Source organism: Colletotrichum siamense (assembly GCF_013390195.1).
Source record: "Colletotrichum siamense strain Cg363 chromosome Unknown KSG_Cg363_contig12, whole genome shotgun sequence".
NCBI lineage: Eukaryota > Fungi > Ascomycota > Sordariomycetes > Glomerellales > Glomerellaceae > Colletotrichum > Colletotrichum siamense.
This window is the reverse complement of record NW_023501025.1, coordinates 563249-575521: the sequence shown is the minus strand read 5'-3', so window position 1 is coordinate 575521 and position 12273 is coordinate 563249.

Genomic DNA, 12273 nt, shown 5'->3' with positions numbered 1-12273 from the left:
CGACACGCTCTCCCCTCAAGCAAGACCTCAGCCTCCTGTGCCAAACAATCTCCACCGCTGGATTGGAGCTGCCGTCCCTTTGGGCCGAGGCCACCGCCATTCTCTTGTCATCATGGCCCGCCACATTTACGCTGGCCACCCTTCAACTGGCCATGGCCGTGCAAGAGCTGCCGATGGAAGGTCGTGCTCCTGGGCTCCCTGAGGGTGGTGGCATGATGAGGGATGGTAGCGGTACAGAGACTACCGAGCAAGTCTTGTTCTACAATGCGACTGCCCAAACATTTCTGCGGGAGCTCCGCACTGCCTATTTTCGGAGACATCGACATCGGGACCCGTGGTCTGCGGGCTTGGAGGAGCTGCCGCTATTCCCTGCCGCGATTTACGATGGTTCGCACGCCGTCGAGGCCATCGAAAATGCGACCTCGACCATCGTCACGCATCTTAGTCTGTTGCTTGCTATCCTCCGCGATGACGAGAACATCCTCTCCGCTATCGAAGCTCAGAGAGATCCCCCGCAAGACAAGGACAAGCCCCGCCCCTTCTCCCTCTGGTCCTGGAAGCCCCGGGCGCCCCCGCCCCCCGCCTCTGCCAACAAGACGGTCGCAAGGGTAGCAACCGCTTACAACAACATCGTACCGTTGCATTACACGTGCACAGCGCTCCTATGGGCCATGGCTTTCGCTCGCGAAAAGATTAATGGCGTTGTACGAGACCTGGAGGCTCTTGGTAACTACACCGAAAGCCTGCTTGCTGCCGATCTCCCGTCGACAGCGAGGACGCACAGCAATGCAGATGCGGCACGACCATGGTGGCGTGGAACGCCGTGGGTCACGGAAAGCAGCGGGGGCAAATCCGAACGGCTCGTCAGGACGTACTTGTACGTGCCGTCGGGCAGAGAGATGTCCTTGGTGATCGAGGAGCTGGAGGCCCTGGGACGACAAGAGGCCCGCCGGTCCCGGGCTGACCTGGAATGGTGGGTCCGTGAGACCACGGCATTCTGGCGCGGCCAGAACGGTCGATAGACGGTCTGGTTTTCATGTCCTTCCTTTGCGGTCGGAAACCTTTGATGTTTCTTCTCTGGCCTTCTGCTGCCTGCATCGCGTGGTTAGCCCGTGTCATACTCGCATTGCACCCACGGCCGACTGGTTTCTATAGACAACAGTGCTAACCATCTAGTTCTGTGCGTTGCATGCTTTCATCGGCAAAGATACTTGGCTTTTACTGTGCTCGCTTCTTGTTCCAATATCTCATGATCATTTCCAACCTGCGACCCCTACTTGGTGAATGATACTCGTCGCTGTGCACTCCTTGACTGAATCCGAATGTCATCTCCGCGAACTGTTCTCCATCTCGGGCTGTCAGATCATCTGAATTATTCTCGTGGGCTTTGGGAATGCCTCTCTGCAAACACCCAAAAGCCAGAAGGCCAGCTTCTCATCATGTAGAATTGGACGCCTGTGCGATGTGGTTTCATCGAGAGGTGTTGCTGCGTGCGAACACGGCCTGACACTCGCTGTGGCGTTTGTGGCGGGGCGCAGGCGATGATTGTGGCGCTCCACGCCCCCCGGTCACGTCACAGTGGTGCTTAGATGTGGGGCCTTGGTTGTGCACGCTGGCCACTTTGTACAATGCATAGGGATGCACGTCGCTTTGCACACTGGCCAATCCTGCACACTGCCTTAGACTTGACCCAGCTACTCCAACCCTTTCCACACCTTTCGATCTCACCTCGGCGCCCAAACAGGGCATTCTCTTTGCAATACCGGTGCCAATTGTACGTTTGCAAATCTCGCCAAACCTCCCACCTTGCTCCACCTCACGCCGCCGCACGCTGTCGCCCATCGTGTCTCTTGCTTCCTGGCAGTCACATAAAGATACATAACCCATACGCAAACAAAGCAGGCGATAAATTTCAAGAAGCAAAAAAGCAGCATGGCGATTCCCATGTTGATGATGCCCTCTTGCGTCAGGTCAGAGACCTCAAGAGCAAGCTGAAGGCGGAGAAGGAGAAGTCAGCAAAGCTTGAGAAGATGAATGCTCGGGGGACTTATCAAGGAGGTCAAGATCTTACAGAACCATGTCCACCAAGGTCACGAGTCCCTTGAAGCCGAGATGAAGGCACTCAATCCACGTACTGGGAGCTCCACGGGGAGGATTACAGACAAGAATGACGGCAAGGGCGTGGAAGACATCAAGGTGACCCTAAAGCGCCGACGCGGCCGACCCCGCAAGTGATCTGAGGTCGAGCCATCTTCCGCTCCGCACAAGAAGCGTAGAAGGCCTGGAAAGTCGCTTGATTAGGGAGGGCGATGTCAAAGAGGGGAGTATCATCTCAGAGGCTGCCTTCTCCGTGGTCGTTCATCAGGAATGCGGGGTGAGATAGGGTTCTTGCGGGACGATGCTACATTTATGTGGCGCATCTCAAGAGCGGTCTTTCAGAGTTATGACATGATCTTAGTCAAGGCAGATGACCTCGGTGGGAGAAGGAAACTTTTGAACAGTGACTATTTCCTTTTGGAATGAATTTATTTCTCTGCATCATTGCTCGCTGGTTGTGATCATGACTTTCATTTGCTCATCTCGTTGGAAACCGTAGTTGCATGCTTGGGTCGTTCACATCGTCCCAAATCCAGAAGAGGGATCTAACCAAGCTTCAATCCATATTCCGAGTTAAACAGCCCCTAGCACCCAGTCGGTAGTGAACCTTAGAGAAGTCGCGAGGCCGTCATGAGGCCGGTGCGGGCCATCTAAACACGCAATCTGGCCTTGCGAGACAGTGATGACTGGCTTTCTACTGAAGGCTCCCAGCGCGGAAGAGCACACTCAGATATCTAATTTGATCAGGGTTCCTGAATGCTTCATGCCTGGGATTTCACCTCAAATGCCCCTGGTCACGGGTGAGTGCACGGCCAGCACAATATCTGAGCAACCAAGTGATGCCCGAAAGAGCTTCCCAGTGACTGCTCCCGGTTCTGCTGCCCCAAAGAACAAGAATCATGGTCCTTCTCTGAATGCTCTGCCGCTCTTGAATCCCATACTGGTGCAAAAAAGTCAAGTCTTTCAATCAGCGTGTGAGCCCCAGCAAGTCAGTTTGCTCCTCCCTCAGCGAACTCTCAAAGCTCGAGTATGACCTGATGCCTGGCAGCTAATGTCACGCACAGCCATTTGAATCCTTAACCTGCATACAAGTCAAATGTGTATTGGGTGTCTTCGTGAGACTATGAAGCCGCCTGTTGTGTTGAAGACTACCTCAACCAGCTCATCCCTCAACACCGCCCAAGGCCGAGTTAATTCTAAGATTGCCGATATCTCAGTTGAGGTCCATCTTCACAGAAGCAAGCCATGTCACAGATTCGTGGAAACACAAGTATTTTGCGGTCCAACGAATGTCCTTGCTACTCAGAATAAATTTGTGCGGAGATTGCGATATGAGCATATCATCAGAAAAGCTGCTCTGCGTCCAGCGGCCTTCAAAGTGCGGCTGTAGACCGACAATATACCATAAAACCCCAAAGTCCTTTTCGTGCGTGCCCCTGGGAGAGGTATTGGTGATCTCGAAGCAAAATGGATCTCACCAAGACCGTTGATGTTGAGGGACAGAACAAGATACGGGGAGTCTCCAGGCCAAAAAGATCAATCGCAGATAAGAACAACGTAGCTGGGAAACATGGCGAGTGACGACCGAGTGAAGACAGTGATAGACGTGAGCAGGGGTGCTACAAGTGCTTCGGCGCACCCGCAGGCTGAAGAGTCTGCAAGCCACATAACACCCAGCAGGGTTGAAGGATCCACCTGGAAACACATGAATTATATATCAGGCGGTGAAAAATAGCATTTATGGGATGTAGAAAATAGATGGCATGGCATCGGGGAACTGGATGAATAGTATTTCAAGTCATTAACCCAGCCAAGAAATATCACTTCTCACTGTTAATAGATGGTTATGATTTGCTCCAGATTCGAAAACCCCCATGGGCCTCGTTCGAATTCCAAAAGATATTCAGTTCTGGTCGGTGAAGACGTCGACCAAGAATACAGGAGACATCTTCGTCTAGGGGTATCATTTACTTCCAATTAGCGCTTGAACATCTTGCTCGCTATTACTGCAAATGTGCGGCATCGCATAGTGTCCTATCAGAAAGAAAGATCTTTGCCGATCATCAAATGGTCTAGTAGACAACTTCAAACGAAACCCATTCAGCCGCCAAAAGGGTTGATTTAAAAGCGAGCTGGATGATCAGTTGTGCATTGGCATGGAACGAAATTTTAACCTGGCTGCAACTCAGGCGGGCCGTTGATACCGGGGTTGCCGGTATGGGCCTTTACAGAGCCAGGATGGTTATCGGTGTTCCCAATGCTACTGGCGATGCTAAGCCGCACGTAGAAACAGCCCACCCTCCGACCCATCGGGGGTGGGGGATCATAACCCAAAAGAAGTGAAAGCTAGTCTATTGTGTGCTGTCCTTGACAGACAGATCTCAGCTAAGGCTTCATCAAATGCATGTTGTAGCCCTACAGAGGCATCCGTCGGAGAAAATGTATGTTCGAGATGAACTCGAAAGGATCAGGAGACTATTCCAAATTGAAGGCAAAGGCTCAGAAAAGCACATCATGATTGTCCAGAATAGCTTCAAGTTACAGCAACATTCTTCGAAAGCTACATTCGGACTGCACCTCAAGCTTCAAAATGTTGCTCATTCCTTTGCGACTTATGTGTACCATGCCGCATGTGTTCCTCTCGTTCTCACTAACAAGTAGAGGTCCGGAAGATGCGTCTTCCAAGTAACGATCCCATTGATGCGCGGATATTTTTCGATGTGCCGACAACCTGAGCCTTGCAAGTGCACCGTGTTGGGACGTGATTAGCTGATTAGCCAGGCTGCCCCTCGTTTGTAAACTTTGGAAAGTCCGCGCGAAGTCCGGTATTTCCCTTGTCTAAGACTGCTTGGCGTAATACTCGAGGAGTTGCGCAACGCAAAGCAATTCGGGCGACGCTATTGATAACGGCAAGTTTCATTCAGATGCATGGTCTGGTACTATTGACTGGCTTATCACCAGAACAGTCTGTCTAAGTGTGATTTATTTGGAAGTTAGGGGGATGGGCAAGACGAAGACGGACAATACTAGTCTCCCCTTGTCATGCTCGGGCCAAGCCAGATAAGTTGTCAAGAAGGTCTGAAGATCACAGCCCATGACCACCATGAGTTCCAACAGAAGTTCATCTGATCCCAAGTCCAACGAGCAATTGCCCAAAATCGCGTTGGCGACAGAATGGGCGACGTGTTGAACTGGTGAAGGACGAGCCCTTCAATCTTGAGAGTCCGGCTGGTACGTTTCAGAACAAAGTAACGATATCTTTCTCGTATCACTTCTGCATCCATTCGGATCCGCTTAGCCCGTAGTTCACGCGAGCTCGCAAAAGAAGTTGTTGGAGGACAAGCTGAAAGCGTCGAAGACTAGTGGAGAGCCCAGCAACTAACTTCAGGGAGGGGTCAGTACCCGGGGGCGTTAGTCAGCCACGTCAAGCGCAAAACTCCCCCTACGTGAGTAGGGGGCTCTTGCTTAGCCAGCGCGCAGGACCCCCGGGTAATTGGTTAGAGCGGGTGAAGAATGGACCGATACCGGTGAAGATAAATCAAGGAAAACTCAAGGACGGTTTGGATGAGGTGTAGCAGCGAAATATTGAGGATGGTAGGAAGGAGTTGGACGGGGTTGAAGGCGATCAAGGAGCGGTCGAGAACAGGCAGAGACGGCCATCGACAGGTTTCTGGGGAGTTTCGCCGATTACGATGATTTCTTTTTGGCACATCAAGTTATCTGCAATCTCAACAATGCGCCATCCGACAGATTGTCTGGCGGGTGGCCGTGGAGGTGAAGTCAACAGTACTACCGGTCTGAATGATGCTGTTCCTATGGTGTAATGTGCCTAGGATGACTTGACGCCTGCGACAACGTGACAGCTTGACCGCATGTTGGGCAGGTGGCGGGAATAATCGATAGTAGTGTGGTCGACTGCTATAAAAACAAGATCGGGTTATTGACGAGCACTGTGCTGGCGATGCTATTGGAATTGTCCTGGCGAGAAGCAAAACTACATGGAAGTGGGCATTTGACTCTGGAGCTGCTGGTGCACCACTTCGCAGCTTGCCCCTTCTGGAAGGGACCAGTCATATCATACTGACATGAAGCCTCTGTTGGAACTCCCAACTTTGCGGCAATGTGGACTCCACCAGTTTCTGGCCAAAACAAACGAGAGAGTTCCACGGCAAGGGCCGAAGAAGGCCCCCATCTCCGGCCAGTTGGGGCCTTCACAGTTGACTCAACCTAGAGGAAAATTGTGGTTCTTGTGTTCCCACGGGAAAGTAGAAGAATACTCTATGTTACTGCCCTCGTGGAGGCAGATCTTGGGACTTGACATGACAATGCCGGCGAAAGAAATGCCCGTCCTCTGCCGCATGTCACAAGGTATTCAAGCAAGGTGTTGCAGACGTGGTAGAGGGGCGGGAGACCGTCTATCTTCTTGCCCGAGCGATCGAATACGGACAGAGCGAGGGCTGACAAGAGAGACGGCGGAATGCATTAATAATAAACCTCACCACGGCTGTCACAAGCCTAAACGCTACATCGTCGGTTTGCGCAAACGTCTGGGACTCAAAGAATAGTTGAAGCGGTACTTTTGCCTGAATTCTGGAGATAGGTGGACTCTTTTGAATATTGGATCCAGCTGGTGATTTCTGGTAAACCAAGATATTGAAAATTGAGTTAAACTGCATGTTTGTGCAGAGATTGACGGGGACATCAAATCAAGCCTGACATGCATGTAAAGAAGAATAGCAAATCCCCGGGGGTTCGGTGGTGATGAACACCGTTATGCGGGTGTAATTCTGCCCGATGTCCAATGGACCATCAGGCGGGGCAGGAGATGTGTCTATTGAGTCTGTAGCGCCCGCAAGACGACTTGTGACCACGAACTTGGGGATGCTGGCGCACATTTGCGACGAATACTTGCATGGGCTCTTGAACGACGTCGGGATCGGAAGCAGAAACAACGTCCCCGCATTGAGTAGCGATGAAGGACAAGCCTGTCCGCAGTGGGAATGGAGGACTGATTTCTTTCTGTAGGGGACGGTGCAGGGAGCCCGCCACTTGGCCCGCCCATTTATGCTTGTGATATTAGAAATACAAAGAAAGCCAACTTCATTGCCGGGTTGGTCGCCAAATGAGTCTTGGCCTCCTCGCTGGGCTGACCACATCGATACATATTCGGAGCCTTGCCATGGAAGATGGGCCGCCCTAGTCTGTCTTTGATAGCGGCAATGACCTGAAAATTTCATATTAGGCCTTGTCTGGGCTTCTTCGGCATTGATTTCCATCATGCTGGACGCCAAGCCAAGTGAACACAGGTGTTGGTGTCACACTGGAAGCTGTATAGCCCACTGACGACCTGTGATTAAACACCGCTAATGAGTGATCTTACGTGTCAGACCTACGTCACTGCATTGACGCCACAAACATCTTGATTTTGTCACCGATGTCGAGCACAGAGTAGAAGTCATGCTCACAAGGACCGCCGGGGGCTGCGATTGTCCGAAGATAGATGTACTGTGACTTGTGATTCTCGTGGGAGACTTTTGTGGTTTCAACGCCTTACTCACACCAGGCGGTGCTGGTCATACACTAGAAACTAGTGAAAGTGATTGATTGTCCGGCGCAAATGTTCCCTCTGAATTGCAGATCTTAACGAAATGAAGGCCTGCATACCTGTATGGTAAATCCGCATAACGATCGTTGCGAAGCCGAGAAAGGAGTATCAAAATCAATGAGTACTGCTTGGCGCTGAAAATATACGACATGTAATTCTGTGGGAATTCTGCGGCAAATTTTCGCTCCTCAGTCATGGGTGAGAGAGAACCGAGCTTTTTCAGGATCATGATTCTTATCCTTCGCGCGTTTGCCCGCTCGGTGAACCTATGCTAGACGAGGTGGTGCGGGTTTTACCTCTCATATTGGGCGCACGTTGCGGGTCGCTCTGAGCGAACAACGGCTTGAGGTCAACCATGCTTGAAGGAGTATGGATCTTGGCATCATGTTATCTCAAGCAGCCTTGAAGGATGAGTCGGATCAAATGTACGCAGAAGAGAAAGCCACCTATCTGAGTCCGGAGCCAAGCTTGATGATAGATACGCGGGTCTGGAAATGTGGGTTATTGAGTGGCTATTGTGACTTGCGATACGCATTTCAAAAGAACACCTTCAAGTGTAGCATTGAGCAGACGACACGCAGAGTAGCAGAAACTAAGCGTTCAGGGTTTGATATCACATATCTCAAAGACCATCCTCGACATTCGCGCGGCATTCGGCTTCTCCGATACAAGTCTGCCTTCTAGAGAAACTTCTCTTGAGAACCTCTTTACTTTTATTCCCTGCGGCGACTTGCTTCTACTGAACGGCTGCTCCATTATGGCTAGCTAAGTGTACTGTCAAACAGCCACTAGACAACCCCCGAGGATACTCTCCAGATGGCCCCAATCTGATTTCGCTTGTACTAACTCTTTGGTCTCTCACGGCTGAATTCAAGACTGGTCTGAAGTCATCTGGGAATTTCAAGCTGTGTTTGATATCCTGACGACCATCTGAAGTATTGGGAATGTTCGATAAAAGGCCTTCCTTTCGATGACGGGCGAGAAACCCCATATAAATGAATGGCTTGCATTTGAAGCCGCAATGATACCCTTGCTCCGCATGGTCATCATGCTTTGTGTCGGTTTTCAGCGTTTGGCCATTCTCAGATACCCCATTTCTACCGCTTTACCAGCAATTTCATCAGTGATCGACAATGTCGTAAGAGATATATTGACAGAGAATAACCTGCCGTTATGGTCAACGGGAAAGTCGATGCGGGATCTCCAGCAAGAGACCCGATAGGTCGTGTTTGGTCGTTCAAGAAGAAGCAAACGGCGTTTCGTGCATTCTTCCGGGAAGAAAAGGCCATAGGACTTTGTCAGAGGACCTCTATGGTTGCCGAATCATCCTCATGTATGAGTAAGGCAGTTTACCCGCAGTGGAACTCTCTCAGTTGATCAGTATCCGGTGTGAAAGACATTCATTAGCACGACTCTTTCATCGTCACCCATGGCTCTGCTCCAATACCGAGCAGCTGTGCAGGCGTGCATGAAGTGACTTGATCAATCCAGCCACGAGGGCCGGACAAGTGGGTATGGCTGATTCCTCACGAAAGACGGGATATAGACTCGGATTTAAAGCCTGCAGCCGACTTTCGTCCTGCAAGCTTCGACGCCGTCCGCCTCGTGGTGTCTGCATCATCCAGCACGACTTTCATCCCAAGGAAGTGTTGTATTCGCAAAAGCTTGGGTCGTGGATCTGTCATACAGATCTTTTCATACTTTTGAACCCTGGAAGTTCGAGTTGAACGATGATATATGAGTCATGATTGGCATCTGAGGAGAATTTTGCGTACGGCAAGCGCAGCGCTTCATTCGATCTGACCAACAGGTCAGGGGAGATTCTCCAGATTTGACGGATGACGGGAAAATATCTCTTCCTTCCTGATGAGTACAGTCCCAAAAATCTTCTATGGACCGGAAAACGTCCTCAATCATTCGCTTTTGTTGAACAAGTGTCACAATTGCGTCTTTAATGCGGGCAGATCCAAAGTTCAGGGCGGAGAGGGGCGCGTAGGATGAGACGTCATGAAGAATTGGACCTTGAAAAAGGAAGAAAGGCACAGGAGAAAGTGAAATTATCACGGTATCGATCAGTTTGAGCACCAGTTGAGCGCGGGGTGGAAAACAACCCACGCATTCAGAGACCGGTGGAGTCTTTGCTGTGCCGGCCAGAGGCCACAAATCGTGATCCAGACTGATTTACCCGATGAAGAAGAACGACAATTAATGTTCATGTTCACAGTGGTTTCGCCATGATATACATAAGATTACGTTCGTAGCGTCCTCTCGAGGTAGTCAGGTTATGCGGGTGGCTGTGAATTCATAGGGACCTTCGGGTGTCCTACTTAGTGCAAGTCCGTCAAAACTCCGACCTGCACTTGGAAACAAGCCAGATTATGCCGACTGACACCATTTTGGTAACTGTCAATTTAACTTGTCCGTACGCCTTCGCCCACAGGGGCGTTCGTGATCACCGCAATGTGGCGTCTCCCACGGTGCATCGAAAGACCGGCCCGCTCGGCTGCAGTCTACAGATGACATCTTGAGATCAAGCTTAAACAGAAGGGCCTTATGGTAAAACCGGCCAACTTTTGTCATCGCCTTCGGAAATGACTTGCTCGGCATACATGAGTGTCGTTTTGCATCTATGGAGTAGCAGCTGCATGGCGCCAATAGATGGTGCATTGATGTCTCCAACGTATGTTCAGCTACCACTCGCCAACAATTCAAGGGTGCGGCTGCGGTCAAAGACAGGTAGACGGATGAGACTACCCAAGACAGCAACCAAAGTCAAGTGACGTTTCTCTCATGGGGATGAGATGGGTTACTGCTGCCGATTTTCACAGTGAACCCAGACCATCACGGCCTATGTTGTCTGCGAGTGACGCTGAGTTTGTGCCCAGGCAGAGTGCGGGGAGCACCAGGCACCACTTGTGCCGAATCGCCTCATCTGGAGCGATAACCGTGGTTGTGGTGAAAGGTGGTAGGAGGAGGGGTGGGCTGGTGACTGGAATGCAAGTCGTTGAAAATCCCGACCTGCAGTGTGCACTTGCTTTAATAACCACTGAAAAGCTCCCGCACATCGGCCTGGCGTTATGGAGACGGGCTTTGAGGTTATTTAGGTTGGGAACCGACTTTGCATGTGGGAATCCCATTTATTCTCCCGCTGGGTTGAGCTCCGGCAGCTAACGGATACCCACAGTGGCTCTCGATGCCGATTTTCTGGCCGCATATTTTTCAGCGTCAAGCCACTGTGGCTGTGGCGGCCAGTGCACGTGCACAGACCCTGGGGCTTCAGGCGCAGCTCTTGGACGCAGCCAAACTGCTGCGCCCGAAGCCCTTAGACGCAGCAGTCTGACTGCGTCCGAAAACCCGCAGCCTAGCGGCTAATTGAACGACGGCGACTACTTGAACACAAACACAGCGCATAAGAACTTCTTCCGCGTAGACGCTTCAATGCGACCGTCGCAAATATGGTCTTTCGCATCAGGCACGTCGTGTGTTGGCGGAAGCACGGTCCACAAGAGCCCCCGGTGCACGGGCCCATAGCATCACGTTGTGGATACGTCATTGTCACACTGTCGCCGATGTGACTGGAGCTGAAAATGTCACTGGGTGGCACCCGACCTGGGGTAGCGCGGATCAAATATCATCCGTGCCGCATTACCCCAGCAACGATTGGACACATCCGTGAATATGGGTCAATCGTCAACACCAAGCCCGGCCTTGGGAAACGCATTCGACCTCGACAACGATCATTGTATTCGCCCACACGCATGGTCGCATCACCCGTACTCCACTCATGTGTGACTCCAAAGCCGTTCGGCAGTGGCTTCTGAGCATCCATGAAGCCTCCAAAACACCCTGCGACGCCCATCCACCGATACCTTCCAACAAGCGCAAGAGGCGCGACAGTCAAGCCCTCACCCCTCCAAACTCCGACCACAACGACATCTCCTCACACCCAGAAGCCACCAGTTTCAGTGTCGAAGCCGACCGACAAGATATCGGGACGAAAATGGCAGACCAGGACAATCCCTTCACCCCAACAAAGCGCCCGCGTCTCGTGCCCACAGAGTCCAACCCCGACGAAACCCCCCGTGCTCCCGTGCGACCAGGCGACTCCGTCTCTTGCGATGGCAATCAGTCAGTAGCCTCGTCATCCCGACCCAGTCGCTCCAAGTCCCTAGCAGAACAGTACGCCGCGGCCGAGATCAGCCAGAACCCAATCAAATTCTTCTCACTCGATTCTATCAAGACAATTCAGAACATCGACGCCAGGCCTGGCCTTCGGGACTTGCGAGATGTCTACAACGCCATATCCAGGTTCGAAAAAGGGAGAGAAATCATCCCTACCAGCGATGAGGTAGGTAGTCTCCATCTCCCGCCCCCATTTTATGCTGCTTCTATTCAGATTATACTGAAGAGACGTTGTGGCACAGGAGGTGATACGCGGGTCATATCCTATGGTTGAATTCGACACAAGCAGCTTTTACGAACCGACAAGCCAACGGGTGAAACGATATGGGCCTGTGCCTTCCTTTGCCGAGGTGAACCCCATCATCCTGGCTTCGCAGTATGGTATACAG